Raw genomic sequence first — 27,847 nt, 5'->3', positions numbered from 1 at the left:
GCGTGGCAACTATTGCTAAAACTCCCCAATAGGGGGAGGCCATTGTTCTGCAGTGAACGTAACGCCTGGTATGATGATGATAATTGAATGTGAATGATCAAATTTTTGTAGGCAGTATTAATATTAGTCAGTCTATAATAATGATTTTAATTTGGAGACCATGTGGAGGTCAATATAATCTACACTGGTAGCAATGGGGACATTATTCCCCGTCACTAACAATCACTCCCTCTCCCCCTCAAGGTCATTGTTCTATTCTCAATAAGACTATAGACTTTTGACTACAACAGAATATCAGTGTTTTGTTCTTTTGAAAGCAAAGCAATAAACTGAGTTTGATCATTTTGTACTGCTATGACGTACGCATGAAAGAAAAATTATGTTACTTCTTTTATGTATTTTTCTTTTTTTGTATATGTATCTATGTATGTTGTTATTCGTCTGCTATAAGTAATGCAAATAAATTATCTATCTATATAAGTACTTTATGTAAATCATAAATCTTTATTTACGAAAAACACGATGTAGAAATATATTTCCATGCATATATATATATATGTCTAGCTAAATTTATTTTGAATACAAATCACAAAAATTTGAATCTATATTACGCGTTATCTGAACCAATTCGGATGATTCCTTTTTTCATTAAAAGGCCTTGTTGTGTGATTAAATAACATGGATATTATAAATTTCTAATTATATATTATTACATTTTTAATTATTCCGGACAACCGATGGGGAAGAAAGGTTCTTGAGTGGCGACCTTGTACGGGCAAACGCAATGTAGGACGAACCCCACTAGATGAAGTGACGACCTCAAAGTAAGTATGAATGAATGAATGAGTATACTTTATTTGCATTATACAATATAGGAAATAAACAAGACAATTTACAAACATAACGATACAATTGTATAAGTACAGTAAGGCGGTCTTATAGCTGAGAGCAATCTTTTCAAGACAACCTTAAGGTAATGGACTAATTGTTGTACAAGTAGGTACTATTTATCTACAAAAAACATTTCATTGCATTAAGTCCTGATAGTGTATTTAAAATATGTATAAACAACACGAAAATTTAAAATTAACCTGAATATAGTTTTTTTAGGGAACAAAATCAAAAATTATCATTTTATATATATGTGTTGCGGCTCCATTCTTATATAAAACAAATCAGCCAATTGCAGCTTCTATAAATCGCGTGATATTATTTTCGCCATAGCCATTAGCCCTTATTATCGCATTCACCCAGTCCATCAAATTTTATAACGCATTATCATTCGAATAAACGCATTTAGATGTGTGTATGTATGCGTGTGTATGTGTATGTATATAATATATATATATATATGTATATATATATATGTATATATATACATATATATATATATATATGTGTGTGTGTGTCTGTGTATGTATTTTGCATATATAAAAACCGATCAATTGTGTCATTACGCAAATGTGAAAGCGATTCATGGCTTAACATAGATATAAATTTGATTATGTATTCAGCTGTAAGTTTTCCAAAAAATAAATAAATAAATAAAAGAGGAAACGCATATTTTTTTATTCTTAAACATATTACACAAAAACTAGTCAAAATGCGCATAAGCTAGTACAATATATAATACATATTATAGGTATATAAACTTCTATATTCCTCGTATGAACCTGAAACAAAATGTCAAATTACAACATTTGAATTGATTCGCAATTTTTGCACAATCAAATGGTAAGCAAATATAAACTCTAATGGGTCCATGGGTCCAGTTAAGCATGACCCTCTTATATATGCTTAAAAATCCCATCTAGATTACTATTTCACTAAGCAACGGCAGGGTTAAGGGATCATCTTAGGCTGGAATTCCACACGAGGCAAGTACAGGAAAACGCCGACGGTTGATTAACCCTTTGCACAGTCACGTAATAGCCGGTTGTGATATGAAAAAAATCGATCGGATACGAGTTAAACTCATATGCTGATGGTTCCGTAGAATGGCAAACAAGCTGACGACCCACCTGATGGTAAGTAGTAACCGTCGCCTATAGACATGAGCAGTACCATGGACATAACAGAGTATACTGTTTTGCCCATGATACCCCCCATGCGTTGCCATTCAGGACTCAGTTGTTATTCCTCTGTACCCTGTAACTTCACGCCATATCCCACCTTTCAAACTAAAACACAGCCATGCAAACACAACTGCTTTACGGTTGAAACACGAATGGGACAGAGGTACCCAAGCAAACGACTTTTGTATAAAGTCTCCCTCTGGTAAATTATAATATAATAATAGAGAAGAATAAAAGAGAAAAACATATTATGCCAACCCCAAATATTAATTGGAATAAGGGTAGGAGGATGATGATGAACCTTATTGGTACGGAACCCTAAAAATGATTTTCCGGAACGTGATACTATCATTGCAATCTACTATGGTTACATTCATTAGGCAAATGGATTTTCTGTTTGTATTCTAACCGGTATTATGTGCGTACGCTGTTATTGTATTAATAACAGGATCAAGTTATTACTTCGTGCGATCGATTGAATTTCGTAGAATTCATTTACCCGTATTTTTTTGTTTACAAATTATAAATTTATTTTCATAAATAAATTTCCATTTATTTTGGAATTCGAAGTTCATGATTGGAATAAAAAGGATTACAACTCGAACACGTGGCAAAACTAACTCTTGATAAAATATACTCGTAGACAACAAAATAATATTTGATATTCAAATGGTATATTAGTACAGTAGGGATATTATATTTACATTTTTACATATATAACATCTCCCTATTTAGAAATAAGAGAATTTTCATCGTGCCTCCTATAAAACTGTTTATAATTACTTCTCTCCATCCAAAGGTTGCCTGGAAGAGATCGCTTTTAGCAATAAGGACGACCATTGTTTTCTCATTGTGATTATTTCTTGTAATTGTTTATATCAATAATAACATTACTATTGTAATATTTTGGAGGAAACTATAAAGAGTATCTATAAAATTAATTAATAATAATAATAAAAGACTAGGAGAAAAGCAGCATATATTTTTCTCTACCCCATATTATAAGTGTATGTTAAATTTCATAGCGATTGATTAAGTCATTAAAGCGTTAAAAGGTAAGAAAAAACAAACTTACTTTTACATTTATAACATTAGTAAGGATTGTGGTATGATTAATATTTCAGTTCGGTGACAGAACACCATCTGAATCAATCAAAGATAACACGCTGAATAATTTTTTGGAAACTGACAAATATTTCCAATACAGTGTGTCCCAAATAAACGAAAAAAAAAACAGTAACGGTTAAATCAGCATAAGCCGTTAACCGTCCACTGCTGAATATGGGCCTCCTCTATAAATATGGGGGGTTTAGCCATTAGCTGCCACGCTTGGCAGACGGGTTAGTAACCGCAGTTAGGCTTTTGGTGATGTTTAAGAGAGATGCTGCAAGATGGAGGAGACGACTAAGGGAACTTAACAGTTAAGGAATGGGCCCCTTCACTGTTAAGTTCCCTAAGCCGTCTCTTACGACACTCATGTGAGAGGAAGAGGTGGACTATTTTATTCTGAGAGCACACGACATGAATTTAATACGTATAAGAAGCCTGGCTGGAAAAAAAAACGCATACATTAGTTGCATCGACAAGAGGAAACTTTTAAGTGAAAAGAGAGACATAAGAAACCTAATATAAAATAAACTCTATCATTGTTTATAGCTAAGGGAATTGCAATTAATTAAAGAGATATCACAAAACGTACACAAATTTAAACTATTTGTACGTTTGTTAATGCCTCCAGGACAATGATTTTCCAAGGGTTTGCATATAATAAAGCAGTTTACACACTCGAAAAAGAAATATAGTTAAATTCCTAGAATGAATTAAATTAAATAATGAGTAAATTAAATTACCTTTGAACTCCCACATACCCGTTGCACTGGCATGTGTTTACTATTTATGAATTCATTATTTAAAAAGAACAAGTAAATAATCCCTCTAATATTTGTAAATGAAAAAAATTACGAAGATGTATTAATGTTTATTAGCCATTACATTGGAAAGGACAGACCACTTTCTACTATCATATGACTCGCTATTGACAGGGAGTTTACCCTTATACCCTAGATCGTCACGTACAACGTGGTTTCAGAGATGTTATCTCCCACGAACGCTCAGGTTATGGAATGAGATCCCTGTCCAATTTTTTCCAAGAGACTACAGCATGGGATTCTTCAAAAAAGAGGTAAAGATGTTTCTTCAGGGTTAAAAATGCGCGCGTAATACCCCTAGTATTGCAGGCATTCATAGCTTACGGTAACCGCTTACTATCAGGTAGACTATGTGCTTATTTGCTACCTCAGTGACATAAAAAAACAGGTTATGTATTAGATTTAGGCATAGAGTTTCTTTATTATAATTATTGTAGACAATTATTATTATTGTGATTATACATTATTGTTCCGTAAATACTTTTGTGTCAAAATTTACTTGTACTATATGCATAGTTCTTAAATAATTTAAACACAGTAGGTATGCCATACAGTTCTCTTCTAATAGAAATTTCTTGACACACAAATACTCATGAACTTTATAGGAACTAGGTTTCTATTCTGTGTACTGATTTGCATTTATGCGTACTATCTAAACATTTGAAATCGTTTTTCAGATTTTTAGTTTCGAATTAAAGTCTGTACTGTAAGCACGGTTCTTAAATAATTTGAATACGTTAATTACTCGGGAACTTTACATGAACTAGGTTTCTGGTTTATGTACTAATTTGAATTCATACACGCTATCATTGCAAATGAATTTTCGGATTTTTAGTATCGGATTATAGTCTGTATTGTAAACACGGTTCTTAAATAATTTAAATACATTAAACTATCGATAGTTCACTTGAGCAGTAATTTGTAGACAGACAATTACTCACGGACTTTGTTTAGTTAAAATAAACTACGTGTCCTGTGTATTAATTTGAATATATACATACTAAATAACAATCATTATCAGTGATGAGTATTTTTTTTTCTTTTAATACTTAGCTATAATACGTAATTAACTTACTCTGAGTAACTGTTCATTAGCTTAGCTGTTCTATGATATAAATTTGAAAGTTAAACTATTTGTATATTTCTGTACCTTATAGAAATTTTATTATAGAAATAAAATAATAAATCATAATTTTAAAAATAAAGCTAACAAAATAGGATGTATGCTAAAAATAATTAGCAAAAATTTGTGAAAATATTACGTACTTAATATGCATAGAAGGAATATATTCGAATTAAAAAGCTCATCCTTTTTTAAGTCGATTGAAAAACTATTTGTAAAAAAAAGGAAATTTAATACATCGTCACCTACCTAACAATACGTGTTTACGTAATCGAAACACCTAAATATTCGTTACTTATACTGGGCCTACCCTGTCTATGTATAATTCTGAAAAATGTCAATAGACATAATACCTCGGACGTCTCGAAGGTAAATAAACCGTGGCGGAAGTTAAGTAGACAAAACAGCCTGCCAAACGATATGGAACCTTAAAACAATTTAGTAAGAAACAAGGCAATAATCATAAAATAAAGCGCAACAGGCTACTCATACTGGTACAGCGAAACCCTCACGCACACATAAATAGCTCGCACACAAAGACACATACTTGTGTGTGTCGCCAACATTTACACAGTAAGCCATCTGCTTCGTTTTATCTAATAAAAAACATTGGAGGCTTCTTTATTTAATAAATTGGATGATTCTGTACTGTATGTACTGTAGATCTAAATTGAGGTACAATACAGCCACCTTTACGCATATGAGCTAACAAATTTATATAATGTGTTTTACTATGATGCTAATGGCTAAAGTAACAACAATACAACTCGAGCTATCAAATAACATAAGAACTTATTCACACTGCAATCTACATACGGAAGCTCGGCGACAATAATGTAGAACTTTTTTGCAGAACATTTTTTATTTATAAAGAGGTTTCTTCAGAGATAATTGCTATCTCTAAAGAAACCTCTTTAGAGACGGTCCCTAGTATTTTAGGCGTTCATATGCTACGGTATCCGCTTACCATCAGGTGGGACGTATGCTTGTTTGCCACCTCAGTGGTGTAGAAGAAATATTCGGAAATGTATTTACGCTTGATGGAAATATCTGATTATAAATATCTAATATAGCGTGCGTTTTCACTAAAAATAAATGCATATTTACCATCGACTTGAAGAATACTAAATTGTACATTTCCAGGAACACAAAAACAAGAAGAGCGTTTCTTTAACAATTCGCGTTAGAAACAATGGATTTAAACTTTTTATACAATTACAAATATATTCTTTATTACACTTGAAAAAAAGATAAAGCGATTAGTTTAACAACTTCTCATCTCTTCCTGCCAACCCAATGCAGCGAGAAATAAAATAATTAGCGAGTAATCTAGTGCTGGAAAGGCACAGGAAAAAAGGTGTGCAAGGTAAATAGAAAACAAATAAAACAAACATACACAAATTGTAAATAAATATTTTTAATATATTATGATTTTTTTTTTATGCAACTTAGAATGGCAAACAAGCTGACGGCCCCCCTGATGGAAAGTGGTAACCGTCGCCTATAGACATGAGCAGTACCATGGACATAACAGAGTATACTGTTTCGCCCATGATACCCCCCATGCGTTGCCATTCCTGAGGACTCAGGTGCTATTCCTCTGTACCCAGTAAATTCACGCCATATCCCACCCTTAAACCGAAACACAGCCATGCAAACACAACTGTTTCAAGGTTGAAACACGAATGAGACAGAGGTGCCCAAGCAATCGACTTTTGTACAAAGTCTCCCTCTGGTAGATATATTGATATACGATGTATAATATTATAATAATACATTACATGTATTCTTAATGTTAAGATAAATATCAAACTCAGAGGGGTGATGTCCAGATATCCTTTTAAAAAAATCTGATGTATTAATGTAATTATATATTGGATCAGACAATCATATCTGACATTATTAAAAGAAATAGACGAAATAGTGACACAAATATTAAAACCACGTGCTTTTTATTAGACTATAAAATGAAAACTCTCAATTGAGTTGATTTTTTTAATTAAAACAAATTGTAAGAGTTTTTTTAATTTGGGTGTGCTTGAGATATCTTCTTGTACCAAATAATTAATAGTAAATTTTTTTATTATTCTATTTAGCTTTACTTTTTTATAATTTAAACAATGTTTGAAATTATTAAAATGTGGAAAGATTTTATAAAATTTATTAAATATATTCTATGGAACCAATCTGTAAACTTTTTCTTTCAGATGAAAAAAAACATCCAAATCGGTTTACAACTGCTTAAATAATGAGGTAACAAACACAAAAAAAAAAATAGAATTAAATTATTGCTACACAAAATCAAACACGATATAATATCAATGTCATTTTAACGAACATTTTTTGTATAATACCCTTAGATAATACAGTGTGAAGATTGTTAAATAAATGTCAAATACAGCTAATATCCTGATTGTGTAGTTTCATTTAATTTTTTTTTTGTCTTGAAATTATACATTTAAAAATTATTTAAATAACTTAATTTTTATTTTACATTTATATTATACTTTTAATGTAAAAAAATAACACATTTCTGTGCTTAATTTTTTTTTATAATAATATTTCAATAATTTTCATTATTCCAATATTAACTGTCAAATCTTAAAATCATTAAACAAAAATTTTTATATGGGTATATTAATTAGTATATTAATTTATTTAAACATTTATTATATACGAGTACTACTACCAGTATATATGAGTAGATAGGTATTATATTTATGTATTTATCTAATATTATAATATATATTAATATTTCATTTAACTGTTGTATAATATTAATTCGTATTCTAAATAATATTTTTTTTTCAGTATTAATAGTTGTTCATACAGCAGTTGTGCACTTTACGTGTCCATTAAGGACATGTTTTCCACTGTATTGGTTTGACAGGAAGAAGTCTCTGTCAGAAATAAGTACACCACTCACAATATTTATAAATGTATTATATATAATTTACACTGTAAATAAATAAGAATATACATATATATATAATAATTTATATTTTTTTGAGAATGTGTACAATTACTTAGCCAAAAATGAATAATCATCTTCACCATTAAAAGGTATGCGTTGTAAAGAGGGTCTGAAGGCTCATTTACATTTTCTTTTTATTATTATTATTAAGAAATAAGCTTTTTCAGGCATAAAAACCTATAGTAATCTATTGTGCTCGCCCTTTATTAAAGTTCGCTGCTAATTCCTGTCTGTAACAATAACTTATTCTTTTTTTGTTCGTCATAATAACTTTTAAAAAGTTTTTCAATTTTATCTTGCTTTACGAATAATACAACAATATACTACAGCAGCAACGATTCGAACCACCATATTATATGTAAAGAATTTGTATTAGCTAAATTTAATAACTGATACTGGGTCTAGATCAAAGGAATATATCAAATTCATCGCCTAAGGAATTATAGGAATCAAAGCGGGCAAAATTAAGAATTGATTGAAAAATTATATAAAGATAAACATGAATCCATTAAAACATAATAATAAAACATTTATAGAGAAAAAAACTATGGCACAAACAATGGCATTATGGCGTGTATTAGAAACCTAAGTAAGTATAAATAACTCAAAAATTATCTGATATTTTACGACTCGTGTTACTTTGAGAAAAATATTCAATTTCATTGCCAGAATTCATCGTTAAAGGTAATGTTTTCAACTACATGTATATGAAATATATGAAGTGTACCATAAGTAAGGGGTTACCCTTATTAGATTTAAATGATAAAACATGTTAATTTAATCCCATTACCATAAACCTTACTCTAAACAGCGTACCGTATTAAACATAAGTATTAATAAAAAACATAAAAACGTTGTGCCCGACACAAATTAAGAAACAGATGGCTGTAACTGCGAATAATCTTAAAACCCTTGATTTACAAGCGACATTTCAGTCGCCCTGCGACCACAAATAACGCGGGTGCCTAATTACTTGAAGCATAAAAGGTATTGGTTTAAAATAAAAATTAAACGGTAACTAAACCTACCTATATTTTTAATTAGCTTTTGCCCGCAACCTATTTTAGAAGTAGATAACCACTTTTAAATATCGTGTTAATAACCTACAATCGTTATATCAGAACAAATATGCCAGATAGAAATTTTAAGTACATATATATATATATATATATATATATATATATATATATATATATATATATATATATATAATATACAATTATATTTTATACTTATATACTATAAAATATATATATATATATATATATATATATATATATATATGTATTAAATATTAATATTTCCTATTATATTTCCTCAGTTTAATAATGCACCGCCTTATTTCTCTGTTTACCCAATGGTTGACTGGTAGAGAACACCGTTCGATGTTAAGTCCGCCATATTTTTATAGACCTTCAATGTGACCTAAAGTTTAAATAAATATTATGCATTAATATAACAAATAAAATATTTAATTTCTCTATATTATGTTTTTAAAATTACCCATTTCCCCCTGATTAAGCGTACCTCACATGATGTAACACATGTAATGTGAATATCTCCCCTATACATTTTAACTTTGACAGAACTTAACAGATGTGTGTCATTAAAATATGAATGTTTCCATTGACCTCTCCTTGGACAATTGCAAGTGGTCACGAGTGGACAGATGTAGCGATGTCATACCACGGCCAGTGTAACGTTCGCAGGTCAATAACCTAGACAAATTTTCAAGTTTACCTGAATCCTCATGTTAATTGCCATCTCTTATAAACTATAAACAATGCAACGAGAGAGTCTATAGGGTAATTATTACCTTATTACCATTTAAATGTAATTATTATATTACCTTATTATCATTATTCCGTTTGCCGCTGAAATCCACTAATAAAAAAACTGAATTGAGAACCCTCTTTTTTAAATCGGTTATATACAGTCAGTAAATTAGAGTTTCCTTAAGAGTATGTTTAGATGATTTTACTCAATCATACTTCATATCATACTCAATCACACTCATAATCAAACAGGTCAGTTTAATTGTATGTATAAAAATAAAACTTTCGCTATTTGTGTGCTGTATTATTATAAATTTTAATAAATTAAATTTCATTTTATAATTCGCAATGTTCGTACAAAATGTAAAATTATTAGTACGTGCCCTTGAGCGTATTAAAAATAAAACATAGCACTAGAGATTTGGTCTAACTATATTTTTGTACTAACAAGCGCCCATTGTTGATTTGGTTCTATTGTATTTAGATGGTCTAAAGAAATTTAGCTACCGAATACACGGTATTTAAAATTATTTAAGAGATTAGGATAAGTAAACTATATTTATAAACATCTGGTCAATATACAGCCAGGGCTGCCAAGTCTCACAGAAGCGAAAACTTTTAAAAAAGTGTTCCCTATTCAAATTAAAATTTAACGTGAGTTTATAAAAAAAATTGCAATTTTTTTTTCAAATTATTGGGCAATTAATAAAAAATAACGTATCATGAGTATTTATAGTATTATAACATGTAATTATCATCTATTTACTAACTGACCCGACAGGTGTTTATTCAAAAAAAATTGGCAGTTAGCAACATTTATTACAGAAAAAATAAAAATAATATTTTTACGGTTTCCCGAGCATTTATCTATTTTTTTCTCTTCATAAGAATCTTTCTCAGACTTCAAAAGAATATTTGAAGAAAAAAACAGCAGAACAGGTCCAGCTATTTTCGACTTTTGCCTTTAGCAACCCAATTAGGGAAACATTCTTGTTAATTTATAGTTAATAGATGTTATTGTTAATTTTTTATAATTATTATTGTTATTCCTGCTTATCGTTTAAATATTTTTATTGATTGATCAACATGGTAACAAAGTAATTAATGTACCTAGTTTTAAAAATTGATTGAAAACACTTGTAAGTGCTTTTCAACAATTTGTAAAATATTTTGTGCTAACCATCGCCAGTTTTGAATACAATATCATATTTACATTTCACATCTATATCAAATTATTATATAAAATTCATGGATTTTCTAATATAAATATATCTTTTATTTTCTAGACAAAAAAAATCTCGCGTCTAGATGTGCTAGATTCAAATTTATGTCCGTCGTCTGATTTTTCATTACGCAGTGTATCCAAACTTTAAGAGTTAATATTACTGTCTAGGCCGCCATTTAGGTCCTTATACTTAATTAAATTTAAAATGTAGCAGGCAATATAAAATGTTACTTGAGGCAATTTGAACAGACTGATTTAGTGTCACATTTATAATTAGTAAGGAGACAGGTGGTACTTCATTACAATTTTATTAGACGTACAAAATATACATATTAAAGACAAATGTTACTTAGACGAAAGACATTAATTTCTCCCCTTTCTTTAGTTCTATCCAAGCTATAAATACAATTAGTACTGAAGATTAAGTGTAAAATGATGCCACTATGATTGTGAAATTTCAAGGTACGAAAACATCTTCATTTTAGCCGTTAACTATCCAACACAACTTAGTGCTAAACGCTTCACTAGCAGTGAAGGGTTTAACTGAGTGACATAAGCCTTCCCCATAAGGGGAGTTTTTATCAGTGGTTGCCACGCTTGGCAGGCGGCTTATTAACCGCAGTTAAGCTTTTAGAGATGTTTTAAGAGGGACACTGCTGCCTATCCCTCTACCAGTAAGTTCCTTTAGTCGCCTCTTACGACACCCACAGGAAAGGAAAGGGTGACCTATTCTATGCCGGGACCACATGGAAAAGAAAGTCATCTTGTCTCTTAATAATGGCAACGCATGACCCTACCTCTGTGTATCCCCAGGGGTAGAATCATCGCAGTACATATATTCTATAACTAAAACCAAATATACCCTGATTACATTCATGTATATTATTTTCGAAAATTCCATCTACCCGCGCGAAGCTAAACCGGATTACTAGTTAGAAATAATATTAAAAGCACTGAAGTGAAGTTACAAATAAAAATTCCAAGCGATAAAGGTGTCGGTCCGTCCTAATGGGCAGCTGTTGAAAAGAGTTATTCGAATGCCAAAAAAGCTTGTTCATCCTTTGACGTACAACCACTGTATATGTAAAAATACTATTATTCAAAGAATTTTCGGTAAAAGGGTTAAGTGAATAATGTTCAACGTAAAAGTTACAATTGATATGAATACTTGAGTATTATATTACGACGTCTCAAAGACACGCACACACACTCTATTCCTGTCTTTTTCAAGATATTAGACAGAGAAAGTCTTATCTTACAAGTCGAGTAATAAAAGTTAATAAAAATGTTTTGATGTTTTTTACTCAATCGCGTTTAATCAGCTTAACAGTTTTTAATTAAATTTCGTATGCATTACAATCTATATCCTTGATTAATACATAGAATATAAGTTTACCTTTAATTTGAATTTGGCCAGCTTCTTTTTATGAAACTTAAAATGAAAAACAATTTTTATTTTAAATACACAATCGAAACTGCTTTCATCGTCACCTATCATTGACGGCCAACCAGCGTATAGCGATACCACAGGTGGGATTACCATTCCATTCTTACCTATTAAAAATACCAGGCCAAAATGAGTTTACTGCAACTTAGCAGGGTCATTCATTACAAAAGACGGTAAATATTTTTGCCCAGAGCGGTAGAATAGCGACATGCTCTACTTAAAAGTTTATACGTCTTAAAGCGAAGTTTTTAATACATTTCAAAATACATACACGTATATGAACTATCTGCATAATAGCATCGGTCAAACGTTTTCGTCAACGCCTATCTAAATTAAAGACTTACGTACATATTTACCTCGATCTTTCTCTTAAATTAAATTTTGTCATGTTTCGTTTTAAATAATTGGTCAAACCTTTACGATTAAATTTGCATATAAAGATCACTAACATCAAGTTGTACTCCTCCGGGTCTACTAAATAATATAACTATACTGTAATGCTACGTTAGACAGAGACACGAATAGAGAGAAAATAAAAAAAATATACAAAAATGTATTAGGACACAGGAAACTAAAATCAAGACGGTTTTCGTCAATAGATATGTACACTAAAACCACAGTATAAATAATAGTGCTAAAGTACAATATGGACCCTCCCCGTCTCCCACTGCGATGTGACCTTACCCCCTCTCAAACACGCGTCAGCTACCATACTCTAATGGTTGTTCTTAGTCTACGCTTCAATAACGACAGATGTCAGAGAAGGATAGAGGATACAATATTTGAGATGTCACAGCTCAATTCGCATTATACAACAAATAAACTCGCGCTTTTTCCGCGCTATCCCTAACTTGACACGCACATATTGTCACGTGTACAGATGTCTGTAACGTACTGGTTTCTGCAGTTGTGACAATCACGAATCGTGGCATTTTTATACGAAGTGTCCGTGGTGTACAAAAACACACACGAACTCACATATATCCATATTCTCCGCTCACTGCACACAGAGATACACTCACACAAATACGCACACCATGTTAGTATAGAGGTTCAAATTTCTTATCATTTTTTTACTCGTATGTCTTTGAAAAAATATTTAGTTACATTGATAGAAAATGCCATTTAAATGATCCTATTCATTTATTAAGATTTAATTCTGTATATTGTAATATTTTACTTGTGTTCAATTTGATAAAAATGTTACAAGAAAACTAAAGTAACAAGGGTCATTGCTCTGTCTCGATTTCTTCCGTAAAAAGTTCAAACCTAACCAAGCCACGCCCTCCCACGGCCTAGTAGACAGTGCTCTCGGTCGGCCGCCCTCGCCGTGAACACTAAAGGGTAACCTGTAACCCTTTACTAATTACCTAATTACTCATCCCTAGTATTCGTAATTGGGTGCTTAACGATTGCGATAAAATATAGACTCTAATTAGTGTTTGCTCATAAATATCCTTAGAATTACAAAATTTATGTAAAACCCAAGTTTTTTGTGTTTTTGGCATAATGGTAATTTTCTTAATGGGTAAGAAAGTTTCTTGAATGGCGACCCCACACTCAGTGTAGGTCGACCCGCCATTAGATAAAATAAGTGGAGAGAGTCAGTGGATGTAGGTGTTTCAGAACCGATAATGTAAATACAGATAATGGCCTTGATAATAATTATGATGATGAGTAATTCTGTTATAATTTACGCAAATAAAAAGAGATTTTTTTTTTATTTATATAACCTAACCGAATAACCTAACAATTGTAACAAAATCGTGTTAACTGTCTAGATTTACTAGTAGTAGTATAGTAGATTCGAACTATTTTTATTTTAAAACTAATAAAACAACCATTGAGTTATACTTACATAAAGATATTTCGTAAATAGATAAAATTAAAAATATTTTATTTTGAAACTTGAAATCGTGTTTCTGCAAGTAGATTTTATTTCGCAGTGAGCAGTACTTTACAAAGAAAAACCTCAGATTCGATGTTAGAAAATGGGACCATGTGGTTTAAACCGTAGTAATTGAAAAGGGAATTATCAGAATTGGCTGTGTAATTGCGTCACATACTCAAAAAGAGACTTTAAGCACACGTGTTCTGTTATTTTTTTCACTTAATCATGCTTATCTTGCAAGCTCCAGGATTGCCAGGTATTATTTAACATTTTTACCTAAATGGCAAATATTTTTTCTCCAACAAAATTCGGCAATTATATTGACGATTAACGACTACCCTAATAGAAAGTGTTAACTGTCGCCTATAGACATGAACAGTACCTTGGGCATAATAGAGTATACTATTTCGCTAATGGTACCCCTCATGCGTTACCATTCCTGAGGACTAAAGTGTTTTTTTTTAATGAGTGATAATGAAATGGTAACCCCACCCGCGCTATCAGTATACACCAGCGGGGCACTAATGAAGGATGATAGGTGAGGATGAAGCAGGTCAGTTAGCCCATCATGATGAATTCAACAAGAATTGTTCACGATGGTTTCCCTGGAGAACCACGTGGAGGTCGACCTAATAGGCTATATTGCTAGCAATAGGGCTTACAAACTCCATTGCTAGCAATCCCTTTCCCCCGAACTAGTGTTATGCTTCTGTACTCTGTAATTTCTTTTAATTTCAAGTTGATACGATTTCACAAGCATAAGTGAACAACAAAAAGGCCCTTGTCTACAATTAACTTTTCTGGCCCTCTATTTTGTCACCTTACAGTTTACAAATACGAAAACTGTCAAAAAAATAACCAAATTTCTACAAGCCCATTTCACAATTCCCTAAGAATTTCATTTTTTCAAAATTTTGCAGACAACAAATTTGCCTAAAATTGCGAAAAAAATACACACTACAAATATGAATAATGTATGTACCTACATTACGCAAAAACTAAAATAAACTCAAATAATGCTATTTGGAGTTTCCATTTGAAATTTATGTCGAAAAAGTTTAAAGGACTACTATACAGGTACATTGCCGGTATTTTTTTCTAATTAGGATATGAATCCTTATTTTCTCACTAATATTAAAAATATGAAAGCAAGTTTCTTTGTTTATTACCTTCAAACGTCATGAAATTAAAAATAAACGTATTACATAGTACAAAAAAAGATATAGGCTACCTATATACCGGTCAATCGACATATCCCAATTACGAACGAAGTCGATGGTAAAAAGTAGTGTACAATAAAACTTATACAAACAAATCAGACGGTATTTTCAATGAGGTTCATGAAAGGTTCAGTAAAATTCAGTAGGTAACAAAAATTTGTAACATTTAGTAACGTTACTAATTATTGACGCTGTAATATTACAAAACCTACGATAGCTTCACTATGTTTTCATATAAAAATACTTGCGCCGTCTATGTATATTATATCTATTAAATATAATTGTATTATATAGATAGAGCATCGAGCCTCAAAAAACCTAATTGTCACATTATCTGATTCGTTTTTTTATAAGTGTTCTATATATTTACGCATGAACTGTATCTTAACGTATTATTTAATAAATAAAATGAGTGTTTACGCATTCAAAAGATGCAGAAATTATATTTCAAAATAAATATAAAAGTTATAAAGGAATCACTCATAACTATTTATCACGCAAAATTGTATGAAAAAAGCCGACCCGTTTTTCTCGAAGCATTTCTATGGAGACACTCTATCTATATATTTTAAGATTATATCTATGACAAATACCATCACCCCCTCTCCTTCCTCATTCCAATCGAAAGGTAAATTTTATTTGGTCGTAACTCTACAAAGAGCTTGTGGGCGCGTTATGTCGTACGCCAAAGTGGTTTTACGATCGGTACTACATCGAATAGTTATTTCTCGGATGACTGACAAGGCTGGCATTTCGAAGATGAAAACTAGTAGGTGGCTAGATACTGCCCGCGACTTTGTTTGAATTAAATTCAATATAATATTTGAGATAACATATATTAAACTAAAAATCGATACCAGTTATAATCTACTCGTACCTATCATTATAATATAATCTTATGTGTTTTTTTTTATAGAATATGAAATATCAAATAAGCTGAAGGCCCACCTGATGGGAAGTGGGTATTGTAGCCATGAACTTTAGACATGAACAGCACCATAAACTTCACAAGAAACTCTGTGCTGTACGTAAGCCTCCCTTTTAGGCAGATTCACCAGTAGTAGCTACACTTGGCAGGCAGATTGGCAACCGCGGTTAGGCTTTGGAAACATTTGAAGAGAGATACTGCTACCCATCCCTTGCTCTTCCTCAGTCGCCTCTTAGAACACCCACGGTAAAGAATGGAATGGGCTATTCTATATCGAGGCCACACCGCCATCGCCATTTTATATATATATATATATATATATATATATATATATATATATATATATATATATATATATATATATATATATATATATATATATATATATATATATATATATATATATATACTATTCTCATGAATCTAAATGTAGTAAAAGAGTAAGCCGACATGTAGTTAGTTTTAGTATAAGTTTTATGTTATTATTCCACTATATCTTATTCCACTTATAGCTCACATAAACTGATCACTTAGGTATGACAATGGCTTAAGAAATAGGCTTACTAGAATGTAATAAACTTTTTAAATGAAAGCAATACAATTTGTGGTTTGTGGGAATACCAAACCGAAACTTAGCATTTATCACTGATATACCAAACAGCTCGACCTCCACGCGGTTCTCCCGGAAAACCATCGTGATTAATTCTTGTTGAATTCGTCAAGGTGAGTCAATTGATCTGCTTTCTTCCTCATGTATCACCTTTTACTGGTGCCCGCCAACGAAACCAATAGTCCAGTTGTGGTTTATATTCCATTTTCATTCATTACCAAAAAATCTAAGTGTTCATGAACAGTATATTCATAAAATTATGCAACTTGCCTCAGTTTTTAATCGATATCTGCAAATATTCTAAAATGTTTCAAAATGAAAAACAATAGTTATTATAATCACGCGACTTATATGAGAAGTTAAAAATTATTTTAAACTTTCCTCTTTGAACAATTAAATTTTTGAATAAAATTCGAACATTCTCTGTAATATTCCGTACAGAATAGGAACAACACTGCTCAAACAACTTTAACTGTGACACAGGTGGACTCATGAAACAGGCATTGTTACGGTCGATATTACCAATTCTACAGACGCACTTTTACCACTTGAGCTTGTTTATCCCATTACATACTGCATGTAATACTTTAAATTAGTAAATTTTTTTCGAAATTGCAAAAATAATTTCAATTCAATTTGTATTTTTTAATAGTACTATTACTCATATAAGGGTTCTTCTACCTTCATTCGCAGCTGACAAAACTTACTAGATGACAGCTTTCCGTACTCTACGATGTAGTAAGCGAGTCACAATCATTTTTTATACTCTGTTGCAGTTTTGAAAAATCCGACTTGAGGTACTGTCGGACTGAACTAAAAAATAAATATTATAATTATAAATCTATAATAATAATTTATATGTTTAAAAAATATATTTTATCTATGTACGTAACTCATTAGATGGAAAACCTTATACCAATAAAATACAGGTTCCATTTCAATATGTAAGACCGCAGTTCTAGGTTTTATTAGCCTCGAATGTGGGAAGACGTCGTACCTTTTTTAAACTAATTACTACGGATAATTTAGATGAAAACAACTTGAGCATACGTGTAATCTACTTTCATAAATTATTTATTATGTACTCAGCGCATTACTGCACACAATAATTTATATTAACTGTCTCCACCTACGTCGTTTGCTCCATAAAAATATTGAAGATAGGACAGGACTATCTTGTGTCTCAAGTTAAGACAAACAATAAACATTTACAAAATTTAATTAAATACATTTGAGCGGTTTTCGAATAAGAATATTTATTATTAAACTACATAAGAATATTTATAAGTAATTGCACTTAATTACGAGCATTTTTCAATAGTCATTTTATATAATTCTACCGCCCATTCGGAATGCGATTTAATTTTTTTTTATACAACTTAGAATGACAAACAAGCTGATGGCCCACCTGATGGAAAGTGGTAACCATCGCCTATAGACATGAGCAGTACCATGGACATAACAGAGTATAATTTTCGCCCATGATACCCCCATGCGTTGCCATTCAGGACTCAATATTATTCCTCTGTACCCTGTAAATTCACGCCATATCCCACCCTTCAAACCGAAACACAGCCATGCAAACACAACTGCTTCACGGTACAAACACGAATGGGACAGAGGTACCTAAGCAATCGACTTTTGTAGAGACTAGCAAAAAGGACAAGAATTATTTAAATTATTAGACAAATTAATTTTGCTATTGTATCGAGATTAACATTAAGAGACATTAACATTTGTCTGCATAAAGCAAAAAAAAGCGGAGTTTTAGGGTTCTAGTTCTAAATAATTAAAGGCTTGGTATAAATAGTTTCTGAATTGTATACATAGATATTTTATCATAAAGACATCGTTTTTAACTTTTTCCTTACTCGTTATTACATACTAATTACATTCTAAATGTGAGTTTTATTTTCTGCGTGGCCACTTATCTATAAATTTTCAAGTTAGTTACTCTATCACGCATAAACTACTAAACGGATTAAGATGAAATTTGATATACGGATAGGTTATATCATAACTTAGCACATAGAATACTTTATGTACTTAGGGGAGAGTGGAGTAATGAGAGCGGTTGGGTAATAAAAGCGTTGGTGGTTAAATAGTACCTATACTTTCTCACACGCCCTTTGATACAAGTACAAAGTAGTGTGTGAGAAAAGGCTCCTAACATACACAACTTATAAGTGTCTCGAGTTAGGCCACGAGGGTCAGTTGACGATATTTCAATCCACGCTTAAAAAAAAATACAATTTATAATCCTCTTGTTAAGCATGAAGAAAGAAAGAGAAAGAAAACATTTATTGCCAACAACAGAAAGAGTTACATTAATATTATCAATAAAAAACAAACATTACATTCGTTATTGCCAACGTATTGCCATATTGCCAAGACATAAATTCATTGTAGTAATTAGTCTTCAATATAAAGCCAATTGTGTCTTCTTTTAAGTACCAGTAATTACTGGCACTTTAAAGAATATAGATTTGTCTTTGATTTTATTTTAATGCGTATTTTCATAATTAATTTTCTCGCGTGTATTAACTTTTAGCAACATCAATGAAGCAAAAACAAAATACAAGTAAGTCTGTTCTAATTTTACTCTTGGATATTGCTTTATTACGGGGCATTATATCTAGTAGCGCTTATTATTGTGATCAAAATAGAACTAAACAATAGTTTATTAAAAACAGCTTAAAGCTATTCCCGTTCTTTGATGTAATAATTTTATTTTAATGTTTAATGTAATTTTATATAGCGGAACGTTAAATGCAGTTAAATAAAATGTATCATGGTCTCAATATCAACATTACAACAATAAATGGATAAACTTTTAGTTTATCCAATGAACGCAATATGTTACAGCACGATTAGTTGATTTCTTAAATAACGAAAATATTTACTGTATTGTTTCGTGCGTGTATATATGTGTCTCTGTGTGCCTGTGCATGCATGCGTGTGTGTGCATGTGCATATGTGTGTGTGTGCATGTGCGTGTGTGTCTCTCTCTCTCTCTCTCTCTCTCTCTCTCTCTCTCTGTGTGTGTGTGTGTGTGTGTGTGTGTGTGTGTGTGTGTGTGTGTGTGTGTGTGTGTGTGTGCGCGCGCGCGCGCGCGCGCGTAAGTGTGAATATGTTATATGTTTTTTCGCCAACTTTGAATTTATTCTAATTATAATTATTCATGTAAAAATGAATTGATATCAGCATCAAGAATATTTTCCGTCTTCGGCCGCCATTATTACAAATGTAACATTTAACATAATTGCAATTTATTTAAAATGGTTACTGTCCCCCAGCAGAATGTGAATTAGCTATAAAAAAATTCAAATACTATAATTAAATATCTACCTTATGATCAATTTACATCGGAAATAACAGGAAAATATGTACAAACAAGGGAGAAAACTTTTATACAGAAACTCGATGCATAAACTTTGCACTCCGAATATCTGAAATACAAAAGTTTATGTCTTGTCTTTGTGTTATAAGTACATTACAAATCACAAACACCTATTTACGAGGATATGACAACAAAGGAAGGGTATGCTAATTTTAGAAATCATGCGTTAAAATTAGGTGCCTACAATTCTCAATATGAAGTTTGCACAGAAAACTTCCAACTCGAAGAAAATACGTAATCACTGATATTCGAAATGTGAGTTTGTTTGTTAACTCTGGGCTCTTTTACGACTTCACAATGACTAACTTCACTTCATCCTCACTTTTCTTCATTTAGTGGTTCAGACTCTGTCAGTGTATACTGGCATCGCAAGCGAGATTTCCATTCCATTTTCGTCTCTATGAGACGAATTGTCTAGCATGAGAAGGAATCGTTAGTAATGGGCACTCTAGTCACCATTGCAAGTACCGGAGTCCGCGTGATTTTCAACATAACAGGACATCATGTTTACTTTTACACGGTCTCCTCCTGGAAACCATCTATGATTATTCATGAATCCGTCACAATGGACCGACTGATCTAACTCCATGCTCACCATTTCATTCACCATTGAAATCCCGCTTATATACATAAATACTTTTTATTATTTCTTCTGAAAAATTAGAATAATAAATTTATTATAGATACAAACAATTACAATAAATGATCATAGTGAGAAAACAACTTTGGCGACTTTATTGCTAAAAGCGATATCTTCCAAGCAACCTTTGGATGGAAAAAAGTAATTATAAAGATATCGGAGGCACGATGAAAATTCTATCATTTTTAAAAACTTATATATGTTTGTGTATATAAACACCTATTTTTATAGGTAGGTAGGTATATAAACACATACCTACTGACATATATAGATATAAAACGTAAAGTTATAAAATTTTTAGATATCTAAAGAAATAAGTATGCTAACCATACAAATAAACAAATTAAGAAGATGACAACTTGCTCTGATAAAAGTTCTTAATTTTTGTTTTAAAACTCGACAAAGATTGTATATTTCGTATAGAAACTGCTAAACTATTCCATAGCAGTACAACTTGCAGCGAACAGATTGTCGTAAAAACTAGAAAATATATATACACTAATACAAAACAATATGTAACTATTGTATTTTCATACAAAAAAAAAAACAGTTTTTATAGGGTAAACCCCTTTTCTATTTTTAATTCCCTGTACTTAATGTAAATAAATAAATAATAAGGAAAAATCCCTTTATTAAACAACCATCATCATCATCATCTTCCTACCCTTATCCCAATTATTATTTAGAGTCGGTGTAATATGGTTTTTATTCATATTACAAAAAGATTTAGCTTATATTTTTACGACCAGGCGCGTGCCTGCGATCAAACCTCTTTGGGAATGCGTTTGTTGGTGATTTCCTCCACCTACGATATGAAGGAAAGGATTTAGAAAAAAAGGAAGGCAACTTTGGAAATATGTAAAAGAAATTAGTAAATAAGAGGAAGAAAGGACTTATATGAGAAAGGAAAGAGGGGGGAACACTGCAGTTGCAGAAAGGACTGGGACATTGCAGCGGCTCGGGAGGCCGGGGTCGCATACCCGTATGCCGTATGCGTTATTCTAGAGTCGGACAGATTTCTAGAGAAGGACACCCTTGACGCTTTCTCAAACAACTAACGCACCCCCTTCTTAAATAACGAACATTATAAATTACAAAATATAAATATCCGTTTACATATGTACAGTACAAGAGAATCTTACACTCTTGCTTGAATAAACCATTTTCCAATTTTGTTTTTGATAATACAGTCTCTGTATAGCTCCTGAATAGGATAATACTTCAAATAGCTCGAGTTTGTTGTTTGAACTACTGCTTGTGACATGCACTTAACTTTTTAAAAGATCGTATTTTATGATAAAATGCGCACAAAGCTGATAGAATTTCGTACATTGACCCAATAAGGTCAATAAAAATATATTCCTTCCTATTAGAAATTTCATCGACAAAATTTTTGAAAAATATGTACAAATTTATAAATAAATACATAAATTATAAAAGAACACGTCAAAAAAGAGAAGTGATCTATTAATTTGCTTGAAGATGCACATAAATTGTAAAATAACACTTCAATAAAAAAAAAGATAAGCGGTCTATTAATCTGCCTGAACATGTCTCGTTTAGAGGAGAAACTCTTGTCGCAAAACGTTCTAATAAGGTTAGAGAACTTCTGGTAATAAAAATAGTAGTCAATTTTCGAGGATTGGCAACCGCACACATATTAATAGTAGCGGAATTAAATAAAATAATTCTAACCAAATAACCAGTAATCTTCGCAAGATAACACCTAATTCAGTAAAACAATAGAAAAAAAAAACAAATTTATACATAACTAGTTCATAAATCGTAATTGTTTAATTGTGAAACGAAAATAATAAAGTATAAAAAATACAGATACATTGGGTACACTGAAAATTTTTCCTAATGTATGAATAAAACAAGTTAAAATAAAAATATTACACTTATTATTTTTTAATAGTACTCTCCTTAACATTTTATTGTATATTTTAAACATTTTTTTGATCAATCGAGACATTTTTTAAACCACAAGGACCATTTATCTGAGTAAAAGTATTGCGCACGTAAAAATAATGTTTTTCTTAGTAATTACTTTTTAATTATTACATTTAGAAATAATTTTAATAATAGTAGTAATTTATTCACAGTAAATTGATGATACAAGAATAAATGCAAAGCTAGTCCTCTATGCATGCCTCTATATTATAGAAATATAATATTAATAAACAAAATGCCTTCGTTTCGTTGCGAGAGCTTTATTGACAATGCAAGTGAAATGTTTACAATGCTTGGGCCAACGACCTCACGACTGTTGCACAGAAATAATGCAGACAACATAGGGCTGCTCTTTTTGACAGTCTAGACTAAGAAATATAATTATCAAATATAATTTATTTATAAAATTTCACGTGATATATTCTGACGTTTGATGAAGTCTCTTATCCTCAAAATCCATCCTCCCGTCTTTACCCTGTAGCGGGTCCTTTACCATTCACACTGCTTAAAGAACATCTTCTATCCTTATGAACATACTTGTATATTAGTGTATGTATATATGTATTTTATATCAGCCATTAACGCTTTTTCTAGGTCTTTTTCGTTGTTAAATTGTCTTAGTATTGTACACAGTTCTACATTCCCGCTGACATTTATATATATATATATATATATATATATATATATATATATATATATATATATATATATATATATATATATATATATATATATATATATATATATATATATATATATGTGTGTATACAATAAAGTATAAAATAAATAAGATATTAATATAGGATTATGGTTGATATATATATATATTTTCATTTTTATATATTTATATATATATTATATATATGTATACAAATAAATATAATATAATTGATTAGATATAAACTCAAGTTTGCCTAATTCTTTTCTTTTGTAAATTGTCACAATATTGTACACCGCTTTACCCGCTGACATTTATGCTCCCTTCCACTTTGGATTTGCTTGCAGAAAATTCTTATAAAGTTAAATTTGTCTTTGTACATTTGTTTTCTACTGTCATATTTATTCATTAGTATATACAATAATGTGAATTTACTGGGTACAGAGAAATAACACCTTAGTCCTCAAGAATGGCAACGCATGGGGGGTATCATGGGCGAAACAGTATACTCTGTTATGTCCATGGTACTGCTCATGTCTATAGGCCACGGTTACCACTTTCCATCAGGTGGGCCGTCAGCTTGTTTGCCATTCTAAGTTGTATAAAAAAAATTATAAATAAATAACCATTCTTGACAAATTCACCATTAACTATCAAATTATGTTGCCGTACCTTATAATATCACTATTGTATCTCAGCCTTCAAACCGAAATATAACAGACTTTTAGTATAGAAAGGAAATGAAATCTTTTCAAACTTATTTTTATATTTTCTCTATCTAAGTACGTATTATGATTCTGCATATTATCTGGTTACATAACACAGGGTGTCCTAACGAGGGATGAGACAATCTGTGTAAACCATGTGAATGTGTGTCGTGTCACTAATTACCATAACAAACCATTAACATTTCCCTGCTGCGCACCGGCCTCTCCGCATTAATGGAGAATATTAGCTTACTATTACTACGTTACTCTGATGACTCGGTATAAGGTTCCAAGGTTACCTTCTGTTATATATAGTTTGTTATAATGGGTACCTCTGTCCCATTCGTGTTTCTACCGTGAAACAGTTGTGTTTGCATAGCTGTGTTTCGCTTTGAAAGGTGGGATATGGCGTGAATTTACAAGGTACAGAGGAATAACATCTGAGTCCTCAGGAATAGCAACGCATGAGGGGTATCATGGGTGAAACAGTATACTCTGTTATGTCCATGGTACTGCTCATGTCTATAGGCGACGGTTACCACTTTCCATCAGGTGGGCCGTCAACTTGTTTGCCATTCTAAGTTGTATAAAAAAAACCTTTTTTTGTAAACCTTAGCATATCAAACAATCTGACAGTCCACCTGATGGAAAGCGGTAATGACAATTACTGGCAATGAATGGCATATTGATATGAACAACACCATAAACATTACAATCCAGAGGAATATGGGGTTTTTTAATGGATGATAATGGAATGGTAACGCCGCCTGCGCTATCGGTATACACTGGCGGGGCACCAGTGAGGAATGATAGGTGAGAATTAAAAGGTAGGTCAGTTAGCCCATCATAACGAATACACCTGGAATTCAGCACGATGTTTTCCAGGGGAGACCACGTGGAGGTCGACCTGATAAGGCATATTGCTAGCAATGGGACTGGTAGTCCATATTACTAACACACCACATATAATAACACTATGGGATTATGCCTCTGTACCCTGTAATTGCACTACCATATTTCATCCTTTGAAACTGAAATACATCCATGGATTTTAAAATCTAGAATACCTCACAAATTTGCGCGACTCGCTATAATCTATAGAATACATACCGGAGAGTAGGCCGAAGAACTGTTTGACTTGGTTTCTTTATCCTTTCGGCACCGGATGACCAAATAGAATAAATTTCCTTTATGTAGACCTTTATATCGTAGGCATATCATTTACACGCACAAAGACACAGTTGTACCTTCATACCCTGAAATTCGTTTAACTTTTTTTTTTTTATTATAGCCCGACATGTGTCCACACTGCATAATTAAAGTAAAAAAAATAACTGAAATAAAAGGCCACGTGGAGATCGACCTGCTTAGTTTGAAACAAGATGATATAAATTCCTGTGATATTTATTTATTAAATATCTAAAGTATAGTATCTACAGGTCTACTACAAAATCGCTTAAAAAGTAATTAAGAAATTTTATGATTTTATGAGACAATCGCCTGTTATTCTTTCTTAGCACGTACAAGCCATTTATAGAATGATACGGGCATGAAGTAATTTTTTATTACTAGTTTGATGTTCATATGTACAATTATGTTCTTGATACAAATGAAAAGAATAATTAAAATCGTACCTAAATTAACATAAGTATGTTCCACATTAGCTGTTTTAAAAAACAATGCCGACATGCGTCAGTATGTAAAATAAATTTATAAATTTTCTTATATTTTTTTTTATACAACTTAGAATGGCAAACAAGCTGACGGTCCACCTGATGGAAAGTTGTAACCGTCGCCTATAGACATGAGCAGTACCATGGACATAACAGAGTATACTGTTTCGCCCATGATACCCCCCATGCGTTGCCATTCCTGAGGATTCCGGTGTTATTCCTCTGTATCCAGTAAATTCACGCTATATCCCACCCTTCAAACCGAAACACAGCCATGCAAACACAGCTGCTTCACGGTTGAAACACGAATGGGATAGAGGTACCCAAGCAATCGACTTTTGTACAAAGTCTCCCTCTGGTACATATTTTAGGATATAACCGACTTAATTATATTTTAGGATATAACTGTCCCGTGTACTAAATTTCATTAAAATCTGTTCAGTAGTTTAAGCATGATTGAGTAAGAAACATAAACATATCTAAACATCCTTAAAAATTTTAACATGTATGATATTAGTAGAATAATAAATATACAAATAACAATTAAACGTAAATTGAATTCAAAAAAAAATATAACACGAACATCAAATCAACTATTTTTATTTAAAAATCAAACTACTAAACCGATTTTAATAAAATTTCTATGGTACCAATCTTAAAATATAAAATATTCAGTTAAAATAAAATTTTCTAAATCGGTTCATCAATGACGGAGTTCTGAAGAGACAAACATATAAAATGCGACCAAATTAAAAACCTTTTTAAAGTTGGTTAAATATATCTACCTGTGAACCTTCTATACTGTTAACGTCGATTAAAAACGTTGCAATCTGTTTATTATTCGCATGACTAGATATTCGAAGATATTAATATACAGGGCCGTCTTCGGTGTTTCATTACAAAGCCATTGTTCGAGAGCCAGCCGATATTTTCATTAGCAGTTCATTTTTGCTCTAGTCAAACAAAAACGTCTATTGAGTAGCTATATTTCTTTTTTATAAATGTTTTTAATTCGCCATTTTCATGCGACTAAAATGTTATATTCTCCTTTTTAAGTTGCTTATAATTTGAGGTTTTATTCAACAAAAAAGAACACCTGTCGATTAAAAAGAGAAACACCAAAATTGGTTAGAGAATTAACCAACCAAGAGTTAACAAACGTATTGCGTAATGTACAGTGAGAAAATCTGAATCATTACAATTTTACCAATAAAACTGTAGTTTCCCCAAATATAGAAAGAAAATGTGAAAATAGTGGGCTCAAATTTTTTAGAATTTTTAGAAAACATTTTTTAAGATGGTTAAATTCACAATACTATTAGCCTGTTAGTATAAGAGTGTAATTTTTTTTTCTCTCCTTTTCACTTTAACATTTAGTTTCACGCGTAGAATAGTCAATAGTTCTTAAGATTGCTGATGATTTAAATTTTACTCTTTATAATAAACACAAATACAACAAAATACAATAGAAGGTCCTTCTCTTTTTTTGGTTTAATGGACTCGATTCTGAGGTGCCATTTCTCTGAATTTATCTCTTAACCTAATATTTTAATTTGGTAATTTCGCAAAATTACTGTCTTATGCACCATCATAAAATAAATTTATAATAAATCTATTAGA

At 31.4% G+C, this 27,847-nt stretch overlaps 1 long non-coding RNA gene across 1 annotated transcript; it reads right to left on the bottom strand.

The window, feature by feature from the left end:
* Positions 1-1,605: 1,605 nt before the first annotated feature.
* LOC128200422 (uncharacterized) lies at positions 1,606-27,549 on the bottom strand. Its single transcript, XR_008252722.1, has 3 exons — positions 27,013-27,549; positions 25,665-25,810; positions 1,606-1,673 (listed from the first exon to the last, which is right to left on the bottom strand). It is a non-coding gene; the product is annotated as an uncharacterized LOC128200422 (long non-coding RNA).
* Positions 27,550-27,847: the final 298 nt, after the last annotated feature.

This window comes from Galleria mellonella, unplaced genomic scaffold (assembly GCF_026898425.1).
Source record: "Galleria mellonella isolate WM207_F2 unplaced genomic scaffold, CSIRO_AGI_GalMel_v1 utg184, whole genome shotgun sequence".
Lineage (NCBI taxonomy): Eukaryota > Metazoa > Arthropoda > Insecta > Lepidoptera > Pyralidae > Galleria > Galleria mellonella.
Note: the sequence above shows the minus strand (reverse complement) of the source record. Positions and strands in the feature narration are given on the sequence as shown.